Below are 10,003 nucleotides of genomic sequence, written 5' to 3'. Positions count from 1 at the left end.
CCAATAGCCGAAGCCCCCTAGGCGGTTCACAAAAATTAAAACCATTCAAAGTATAAAACGAACAGTATAAAAACATGATATAAAATACAGTATAAAAGAACAACCAGGATAAAATCAGCAGCAGTGCAGAAATACAAATTTAAAACAGCAAAGTTAAAATTATATAGACTGTTAAAATGCTGAGAGAATAAAAAGGTCTTCAGCTGGCGTCTGAAAGAATATAGTGTAGATGCCAGGCGAACCTCTTTAGGGAGCTCATTCCACAGGCAGGGTGCCACAGCAGAGAAGGCCCTCCTCCTGGTAGCCACCTGCCTTACTTCCTTTGGCAGGAGCTCACGGATTAAGCATGTCCTGTTCCTGTAAAGTTACCACTCACAATTCTGAAGCTGTTTCCTCCTGTTCTCTACATGTTTAAAACCAAGAAGTAGAAACGGTGAAACAACTGTTGTTTAAAGAGTTTATTAAGCAAGGCCCAAACATGCATGTGTGGTCACTTGTCCTAGACCTTGTTCATGGCTCACTTTTTGGGATGTGCTCCTGACCACCACAGCTTGAACAGAATCAACTTTCCCCCTAGAAGGAAGGATTTTACTTGGAGTGGGTACATCATAGTCTAACAGGGATGGGCAACATGCAGTCTAATGCAGTGGTCAATACTGAGGCAATGGTTACTGCCACTGAAAAAATGTTTGGAGAACTGCTGAATTCTAGGACACCCCTGGCTCTGAACCAGCTTTAAGTGTAACCTCTGATACATTGCATCTTCTCGGTAATACTGAAAACCAAAGGACACAGGTGAAAAGACTTAGAAGGCATTAACCAAAAAACCCCATTTATTTTATTTGAACAAAATGTACAAAGGTGCTCAAATTAATGTTTCCCGCAACTTCAGCCTGGAAATCCATCTCACTGCTAAGCATCCCAGGGGGAGTAAAATTCTTCACTTGGCACGTAGTCTTATGAAAGCTGCTACTTCTTACCAGACTTCTTAATCCCACCTCCAGCTGCAAGAGGAAAGAAATCACTATCAGCCTTAGGAAAGGAACAGTTAATATGTGGTAGTGAAAGTAAAACTGCCATTCCATCTCTCAGCCTGAGCTTATTAAGTGCTACATCTGATGTCAATGACCCTGTTCAGAAGACACGCTAAGCCATGGTGGTTAAACATTTTGAGCTACACATTATGGCTTAGCGTGTTGTGTGAACCATTCCTAACCATGGCGGCTACATAAACACAGTTTAAACATGCTCACTAACCATTTGCTACAAAGGTGTTAACCCCATACTATTCTCCCCACCCAATCTATACACATGGCAGGAAATAGTCATAAAACAGTCTAAAGCAAGACTGTGTAAAGTCTAAAGCAGCCTTCCCTAGCCTGGGTACCTCCAGACTATAACATCGAACAGCTTCAGATAGCACAGCTATCAAGGATAATGGGAGTTGTAGTTCAAAAACCCTGGAGGGACTGAAACAACTGGCATGTTTAGCTTGGAGAAGAGAAGATTGAGGGGAGACATGACAGCACTCTTCAAATACTTAAAAGGTTGTCACACAGAGGAGGGCCAGGATCTCTTCTCAATCCTCCCAGAGTGCAGGACACAGAATAACGGGCTCAAGTTACAAGAAGCTAGATTCCGGCTGGATATCAGGAAAAACTTCCTTACTGTTAGAGCTGTATGACAATGGAACCAGTTACCTAGAGAGGTTGTGGGCTCTCCCACACTAGAGGCATGCAAGAGGCAGCTGGACAACCATCTGTCAGGTACGCTTTAGGGTGGATTCCTGCATTGAGCAGGGGGGTTGGACTCGATGGCCTTGTAGGCCCCTTCCAACTCTACTATTCTATGATCCAGGCTGAAAAAGGCTGGTCTAAAGTCTAAGAAACCAGATACAGTATAGATGAACTTCAGCATAGGTGCTGGAAGCTCTGCAGATCACGTGTCTCACTGACATTAATTCACAGCCCTTCCTACCTAACCAGGTTTGAACAATTGCTATTCACATACTGATCACATCCAGCCTAGACTACACCACGCTCTATATTGGGCATCCCTTGATGACTCCGGAAATTTCAGATGAAACATCCCAGCATCTGTATTACACTAGTACTCCAGCATATGCAGTGGTCTTTATTGCCTTCCAGGTACAATTCAAGAGTTTGCCTTATAACATCCTCAATAACTTGAGCCCTAAAAGTCTGAGACAGCATTTGTATTATCAAAGCTGTTGTAGTGAATTTGTTAGTGAGCAGAAATATGGACTTCACAGAGTTCCAAAATGCTAAGAGACCTGTGTAGCCTAACACAGTGAGTAGGATTTTAGCAGGCTTTAGCTAACAAAGACAGATCTCATTCCCTGGATGGGCCTCTCATAGTTGTGTCACCCTTTTCTCCTAGAGTCTTATCTCAGGATGAGCTGGGAGGTTTTCACTCCTGACCAAGGCAATTAGTTTCCCAGCTTAGATCATTGTTATTTATTACGGTCACAGACCAGCAAAATCAACACCAAAACATACACGAGATAGATAAAAAGTGACATAAAAACAAAATACAGCTTGGTGAGTTGCTTCTCTCAGAAGGATTGCAAACAAAATTTCCCAGCTTAGATGCTTTCGGAACCTGCGAGAAAGAGCGACCCTGCTTCTTCTGAGAGTGGGGAGGGATGCAGCCTGTCAGCTCCTGAGAGAGAGGCAGGCAACTAGCAGGAGAGCCTATAATTGCTGTAATTGTTTCCCTTAGCCTGAGGGAAGGAGTTTCAGGCTATCAATCGGAAGCAGAAGGAACATGACTAGAAATGTACCAGCCTACACAGGAAGCAGGGGAGGAGATTTTCCCAGGCTCTTCACCTGCCAGGGATGAATCTTCACCGGATCTGATCAGTGAAAACGTTAACAACTCAGAGTCTGTGGGAACTCAGCAATCCTCAGAGGGGGAAGGGACTTCAGAGTTGGCCGATCCCAAAGCCAGATGCAGGTTCAAACGGGCGGAGTGAAAAGAAGGCTAGAGACAATCCGCTTGGCTAGCTTCCCGCCAAAGGCTTCTTCAGAGGAATCCCCCCTGAAGACAAAGGGACTCAGGAAAAAGACCCTCCCTTTTGTTGAAAGGACAATTGTCTCACTTAGTTAGCCAAGTTTTATCCTAGAGGGAAGTTCCTAGTGTTTAAACTCTCTTCAGGTGTGAAGAGATGCTTATTTGCTGAATAAAACTTTGTGAATTAATTGGCAGACCTCTTTATTGTTTTGCACGGCAGTGGGAGGGCTTGAAAACTCGACAATAATATCCACTGCGCAAGCTTCTTGCTCTGGCTTCGCTCCAGGAAGAACTGCTCAACTGTCCTGGAGAACCTGTTTTGGCTCAAAGGGATGGCTTCCGTCTATTGTGGGGGCACTGATAGGAGGTGCTAACTTTCTTCGCATGAAACTATTCTGCATCCATTTTCCATCAGTAAACTGTCATCGTTTTGCACTAGTGGCTTGTTTTCATCTTGATAACCAAAAGAAACTGATTGATGACTTGGATCTGGCAGAACCAGAACCCAAACTCAACACAAATGTTAAGATCAACTGAGAGCACCTTCTTGTCTGTATCAGGGGAAATATCAAGGGAATATAAAGATGATGATTATTATTATTATTATTATTATTATTATTTATTTATATAGCACCATCAATGTACATGGTGCTGTACAGAGTAAAACAGTAAATAGCAAGACTCTCTCAGTAGTTGCCCTCCAGTTGCAGAACTTCCCTTTTCCTACAGGTCCTTTAAATACAAGTCTGCATACTTGCCAAAATGGCAAAACTTTCAACTTTAGGCTGGCATTAGAGGGCCAGGATTAAATAGGTATTGGATAATGTCCAACAATGCATCTGAGGAATCTGACTAGTTTATAAAATGTATGGCATAGTACATTTGCTAATCCTTAAGGTGCTATAAGACTATTGATTTTTTCAACAATGAAATCATCCTGCTTCTTTTACCATGCTGCCATCTAGAGATTAGCAAAGAAGTTACAAAAGAATGCATCAGTGCCATGGAGTGCCTTCTACCAACCAAGGTTGGTGGCCCAGCGGCACCCCTATCTGGACAGGGATAACCTGGCTTCATAGAATCATAGAATAGCAGAGTTGGAAGGGGCCTACAAGGCCATCGAGTCCAACTCCCTGCTCAATGCAGGAATCCACCCTAAAGCATCCCCGACAGATGCTTGTCCAGCTGCCTCTTGAAGGCCTCTAGTGTGGGAGAGCCCACAACCTCCCTAGGTAACTGGTTCCATTGTCGCACTGCTCTAACAGTCAGGAAGTTTTTCCTGATGTCCAGCTGGAATCTGGCTTCCTTTAACTTGAGCCCGTTATTCCGTGTCTTGCACTCTGGGAGGATCGAGAAGAGATCCTGGCCCTCCTCTGTGTGACAACCTTTTAAGTATTTGAAGAGTGCTATCCTATCTCCCCTCAATCTTCTCTTCTCCAGGCTAAACATGCCCAGTTCTTTCAGTCTCTCTTCATAGGGCTTTGTTTCCAGACCCCTGATCATCTTGGTTGCCCTCCTCTGAACACGCTCCAACTTGTCTGCATCCTTCTTGAATTGTGGAGCCCAGAACTGGACGCAATACTCTAGATGAGGCCTAACCAGGGCCGAATAGAGAGGAACCAGTACCTCACGTGATTTGGAAGCTATATTCCTATGAATGCAGCCCAAAATAACATTTGCCTTTCTTGCAGCCATATCGCACTGTTGGCTCATATTCAGTTGTCTACACTCTGGTAACCTCCAAGTTAGATTACTGCAATGCACTGTATATGGGGCTGCCTTTGAAGAAGGGTCGGAAGCTGCAGCTTGTGCAAAATGCAGCAGCCAGATTGATAACAGGGACCAGAAAGTTTGAATGTATAAGACCCACTCTGGCCCGCTTGCGTTGGCTGCCTGTATGTTTCCGAGCCCAATTCAAGGTGCTGGTTTTAACCTATAAAGCCTTACACAGCTTGGGACCACAATACCTGACAGAACGCCTTTCCCGACATGAACCTACCCAAACACTACATTCAACATCTAAGGTCCTCTTCTGGGTGCCTACTCCAAGGGAAGCTTGGAGGACGGCAACAAGGGAGAGGACCTTCTCTGTGGTGGCCCCTGAACTGAGGAACGATCTCCATGATGAGGCCTGCTTAGCACCAACATAGTTATCTTTTCAGCACCAGGTCAAGACTTTTCTCTTCTCCCAGGCATTTAGCAATATGCGAGGAGCCTAGGTCTGTTTTTTAGGCTCATCGTTTTTTTAAAGTTGTTATAGTGGCTTTAAATGTGTGTGTATATTGTATGTTTTTGTGGTTTTAATTTTTGTATATTGTTTTTAAGTGTTTTAATCTTATGTAAACTGCCCAGAGAGCTTCGGCTATGGGGTGGTATACAAATGCAATAAATAATACTAATACTAATCCAAAATTTACAGTTGGACAAAAGCCCAACCAAAATTATGCAAGCTTTCGAGTTCTCCAGAACTCAATATACTAGATAGTACAAAAAGTAAGAGATGAAGGAAAAATCAGAAAATCCAAAAATCTGCCCATGAGGTTTGCAGTTCAGGACAGACCCAGTCTCAAAATGGAGATTTGCAGTTTGGATGGATGAGTTAGTAGTAAGTATTGCAGGTATCAGTTTTCACCTAGTAATGGATTTGGGGAAAGAGAAGCAATGACTAATCTCCCTTCCTGAAACCACAAAGGCCAGCTGTAACTCTAATTAGTTTTTTGCCTTGGCTGAAGCACAGTTTCCCGAGGCAGCATAGAACAGAAGTACAGAGAAACTTGACAGTCCTTATATTAAGCTAGATATTCGTTTTAGGTGTATGCTCAGCACGGTGCTATTTTTGTAAGAAGACTCATTTCTGTTCAGTTCTATGAGCCAAATTCATATCAGATCCTTCGGATTTCTAGGAATGAAACAGAGCCCTTTTCTGTCTCTCACCTTTATTTTATGACTATTTTAAGGTAAGGTATTAGAATGTAAGCCTATGCGGCAGGGTCTTGCTATTTACTGTTTTACTCTGTACAGCACCATGTACATTGATGGTGCTATATAAATAAATAATAATAAAAGGTGTTATACCTTAAAATTCTACCTTACAGTTGGTAGAATTCCTGGAGGAAAGAGCCGAGTGGTGTAGGAACCTTCCTGATTATATTTAGACAGCATTCGCTAGCTTTTAAAGCAGGGTGGACAACTTGTAGCCCTCCAGATGTTTTGGCACAACCCCAAATAGCCCTAGCCAGCACAGCTAATGGTGAGGAATGATGGGAGTTGTGGCCCTCCAGATGTTTTGGCCAACAGGTGGCCCACCCTTGGTCTAAAGAATATCAGGCAACGGTGCAATCCCTATAAATGTTTACTCAGAAGTCCCATTTGAACCTGATCAGATGACATGCTAAGCTACGATGGTTAGGCATTTTGAGCTAAACATTATGGCTTAGTGTGTTGTATGAACCATTCTTAACCATGGTGGCTACATAACCATGGTTTAAACATGCTCACTAACCATTTGCTGCAAAAGGGCTAGTGGCCCAGCTACGACTTAGCGTGTCATCTGAACAGGCTGACTGTGTTGGGACTTACTCCTCACTAAGTGAGTACAGGATTGGAATCTTAATATTTGAAGGATTTAAAAGAACACTAACCCTGAGATTCTTGAAAGTTCTTTAGAAGCTACCACATTCTGTCAGAATAAACCAGGAAGGTTCCTAGATCTTTCTTCCCTCAAGTTCCAGTGGCCCAACTGGAATAAAGCATGTAAAATATATGCAAAAAAATTTTTCAAGTTCAAAGCATAATTCAAGGTGCTGATTTTGAAGCCCTATTGAACCGGGGCTAGCCTACATTATTGTTCTATCTTATTTTTATTTACTGGCAAGGTCTATTGACTGTAATGTAACGTAAGTGAGTGCAACCTAGTCCCAAGTAAGTGTGCATAAACTGGCACAATTTGGGAAGGGCTTTTCCCCACTTGCCAACTGACAGGTGCAGAAGAGCCAGTTTTCAAAACACCATTACAAGGGAGGTATTGGCCATGAGGCAAGGAGGACCAATACAGCTCCAGTTCTTCGGAACTCTTCCCCCACTAATGAATGCACATTCCTGTTTCAGAAAGTTAAGACATTTTTGCAATTATATGAATGGCCTGCACACTGTTCTGCGTATCACTTTCATCGTATTTATTACCACTGGAGTTTTAAGCTATTTTGAACTATCACAGGAAGTAGTACACACAAAAATAGAGTTGAGCCAGTCCCCTAAAACAGAATGTGCCAGTGTTAGGAGCAGCATATTAATAGAGAAGGGAGAGGCATTAAGTGCATTTAGCGGGGATCCCACAATAAATTCACACATTTATTCAGCACAAGCATGCTACAGGGGCAAGAAGGTGAGTAGCTGTGGGACACATTTTATATGCACATGGTCATCTCTCTGTCTGAATACTGTCAGGAAAAGTACATTGTTAATGGAAATACCCAAGGCCCAGGATATAAGCCAAACTACATATTACATTATTCACTGTAATCAGCACCTTCAGGGTGCTGCTGCAGAAACAGACATTTTCAGCAGGAAACTGGTGCAGGGCCATAGATGGATCTGCACCATGTTCCAGTTCCAAGACCAATAGTTGCTTTTGCTTCAAAATAAAAGTCGTTAATTTAAACACAAGTTTTTAAAAGCAGTGAATATTGTGACGTGCAGTTTGGTCCTTTGTTGCAGCATGAACCCCTAGCCCAAACCTTGCTCCTGTCCTTAATCCAAACTTGAGCTCTTCATCTGTGTATGCCCTGCAGTCATCATGTTCTATTGCTCATTTACATGAGGCTTGAGAGAAAGCCACTTACTAAGCGGGCCCTTTCCAGCAGCTTTTGCCTTCAACTCGTCCAATTTCTTCTGCTCCTCCTTCTGCTTTTGCTTGAAAGCTTTGTCTTCCTATTTGGACATTTATTAGCAACAGTGTGATCAAACTAGAAATGCAAATATACTATAAGAAACACATTCTGTCAAAATACACATTTTTCTTTCCCTTTTTAAGGAAGGACCACCCCCGTTTTTATAAAGCAGCTGTCAGCACAAACACACAACAGTATAGTCAAGGAAATCTGCAGTGTCTGGTGACATCACACATAATGCACCATCCCACATTAGCAATAGAAGCAGCAGTTATCTTAGGCCTGTGAAACCACCATTAAGTTGCAGTCTCCCCTTCCCAAGTTACACAGGTCGGGCAGCAAACCCCACCCTTCATCAACACGTTGCTCGTTCCCCACCTCATCCATTTCTTTCGACATCTTCTTGGGCTGCTTCAAGGGTTTCTTCTTCCCACCTGCATCAGAAAGGATGACAGGAGGTTAGACTGTGGGGTAACGCACAGAGATGTAAAGACATGTGTGTACGTACTGCGGGGGACAACAACAGAAAAATTCACCCCTCCAAATTTTCCCAAAATCCCTGGAAGAAAACAGCCCCCCTTTCTTTTCTCACCCCTACCGCCATTTTTTCTGAGGTTTTTTTCCCCAGGCCTTCTCGTCCCTAGTAAAGAAATACCACACAAGCAGCAAATCACAATTGCTGCTTCTTCACTTTCCCCTCCCCAATATATTATCACCCCAATTGGTCCTTTCACTCCCCCCCCCCCATAATCAAAGACCAGAAGGGCCCCTCCTTATGCCACCCCCCGACATCACCTCCTGCAATCCTCCCCCGCCCGCTATTACGACCCATTCGGCCAAGCTCTTTACCCTCTCGGCTCGCCATGGCGCTACTACCACGCGTTTCTCCCCACTGTAGCTCGTTCTTGCACCAAACGCGTCTGAACCGGGAGAGGAAAAGGAAAGCGGGACCACACCTGCCCACCCGCCAGAGGTCCCACGGAATCACTTCCGCCCGGATATGACCCCACGGAGGAGGGAAGGTGACCGTAGAGACACAGAGAGAGAAAATTCTAGAGACACGCACAACGAAAAGACTCTGATCCAGTGGTCTAGTTTATCAGCAGTCTTCACAGTAGCCTGGGGTGGGTGGAGTGTCGGATGGACGTTCCCAGCAATACCTTTTATTTATTTATCTACTTCATTTCTATACCGCCCAATAGCCGAAGCTCTCTGAGAGGTAACAATTCATAAGAAGACAATAATAAAATGCAGCATTAAAAACACAGTGTAACATACAACATAAAAAAATTAAATATCCAAAATTTAAAACAATTTAGCTAAACACAGTCTCAATAAAATATTAGACCTATAGGCATAAATGCCCCATCATATGCTATTAAATGCCTGTAAATAAAGGGCAGTCTTAACCTGGAGCTGAAAGGAGGTCAGGTGGGCCTGAGTAGAAGGCTCCATTCAAGAGCTGGGGGGCCACCACTGAGAAGGCCCTCTATCTTGTCACTACTCCCCAAGCCTCTGTCAGAGGAGGCCCTCGGGGGAAGGCCCCAGATGCCAATCCAAGTGTCTATGTAGATGATGATGATTAATTTATTTATCACCATCAGTGTACATGGTGCTGTACATAGTAAAACAATAAATAGTAAGGTTCAGGTTGAGAGAGGCGTTCCATCAGGTATTGTGGTCCTCAGCCATGTAAGGATAAAATCTAGTCACCCAAGATTTTATCGTTTATAGCCAATGGCCATCACAATACAAACACAAAGCGCACAAGTATAAAACAGAAAAACATTTGATACAATAAAACGAGAATACAATAAAATGATCAGGATTTAAAACATTCCTTCTTTTTAACCCTCTTAGGATTTGACAGTGGTATGGTTTAGAAAGGCTGCTCTTATTTTTCTTGCAGGTAGCGCAAATAAAGCTAGCCTAGGGCTCGGAAACGGAGACCCCCAAGGGCTAGCTGGAGCCCCATCACTCTGTACCCATATACTACTTCAGTGGCCAATGAGGACTTTATCGTTTTTACCCGTAATTCAGGCAAAGTAACACTCTAAAGTTTTCCTATCTCTACGGTCGCG

General features: G+C 43.5%; 1 long non-coding RNA gene across 1 annotated transcript; it reads right to left on the bottom strand.

The window, feature by feature from the left end:
* Window positions 1–815: 815 nt before the first annotated feature.
* LOC134396864 (uncharacterized) lies at window positions 816–8,899 on the bottom strand. Its single transcript, XR_010025296.1, has 4 exons — window positions 8,772–8,899; window positions 8,301–8,356; window positions 7,875–7,962; window positions 816–1,004 (listed from the first exon to the last, which is right to left on the bottom strand). It is a non-coding gene; the product is annotated as an uncharacterized LOC134396864 (long non-coding RNA).
* Between the last annotated feature and the right edge of the window lie 1,104 nt (window positions 8,900–10,003).

This window comes from Elgaria multicarinata, chromosome 3 (genome assembly GCF_023053635.1).
Source record: "Elgaria multicarinata webbii isolate HBS135686 ecotype San Diego chromosome 3, rElgMul1.1.pri, whole genome shotgun sequence".
Taxonomy (NCBI): Eukaryota; Metazoa; Chordata; class Lepidosauria; order Squamata; family Anguidae; genus Elgaria; species Elgaria multicarinata.
The sequence above is the reverse complement of the archived record's forward strand: the minus strand, read 5'-3'. Positions and strand labels throughout refer to the sequence as shown.